This window comes from Orycteropus afer, unplaced genomic scaffold, assembly GCF_000298275.1.
Source record: "Orycteropus afer afer isolate SDZICR_OR568_19922 unplaced genomic scaffold, OryAfe1.0 scaffold00574, whole genome shotgun sequence".
Classification (NCBI taxonomy): Eukaryota; Metazoa; Chordata; class Mammalia; order Tubulidentata; family Orycteropodidae; genus Orycteropus; species Orycteropus afer.
This window is the reverse complement of record NW_006922161.1, coordinates 937,339-938,190: the sequence shown is the minus strand read 5'-3', so window position 1 is coordinate 938,190 and position 852 is coordinate 937,339.

Here is an 852-nt window from a genome sequence, read left to right as displayed (position 1 = left end):
GGAGGCAGCGATTACCTTCCCGGGGACACTGCCCGAACCCCCACTCCCCTCAGGTGCTGACCTCCACAGCGTCCCAGGTCAGGGCCAACTCTGACCCCGCCACGCAGAAGCAAGGACATGCACTGGCCGCTGGCCACAGCCTGCACACTGGCACTCTACCTCCGAGCTGTCTCGAAGACCCCTCTAACACTACCTCTTCCCCACCCCACCCCGCGCAGTCCCACTTGGGTCTCCGCAGTGAACATCTATAAATAGCGGGAGTCACCGCAGTGGCGTGGGCCGCGGGAGCTCGGCTGCGGGAGGCCGAGAGGAGCGGGGCCGCCGCTCAGCAGCCCACCCCGGCTGCACTCCCAGCAGCTCCACAAGCACCGCCAGAACGCACGCACACCCGCGCGTGCACGCCCCCAGTTCCCCCTGCAGGAGCGCTGGCGTGCGGAGGTGAATGGGGCTCTGTCCCGGCGGGGGTGGAGTGCTGTGGGGGCACAATGTGGACTCTGTGCCTCCGCCCTCGGGCTAAGGAGTGGGGAGAGGACCGCGGGCACCCGGCCGGAGCCACCTCGCCCCGCCCCCACCGGCTCCTCGCACGGTCTGGCCGCAGCCCGGCCCTGGCAACCTCTGTCTACCGCTCCTGCCCAGCAACCTTTCCTGCCCACGCCCCGACCGCCGCCCATCCAGTTCCGCAGGCACCGGAGCGCGGGCAGCGGCGCCCTCCGAGGGTCCAAGGGGCCCGGGTGCTCGCGGCCGCCCCCCGCCCACCTCTGCGTCACTGCAGTCCGGACCCGGGTCGTACGTGCCTGGTGGCTCCGCTCGGCTCGGTTCTGCCGCCGCAGCCAGACTGCTTCGCCAGGAGAA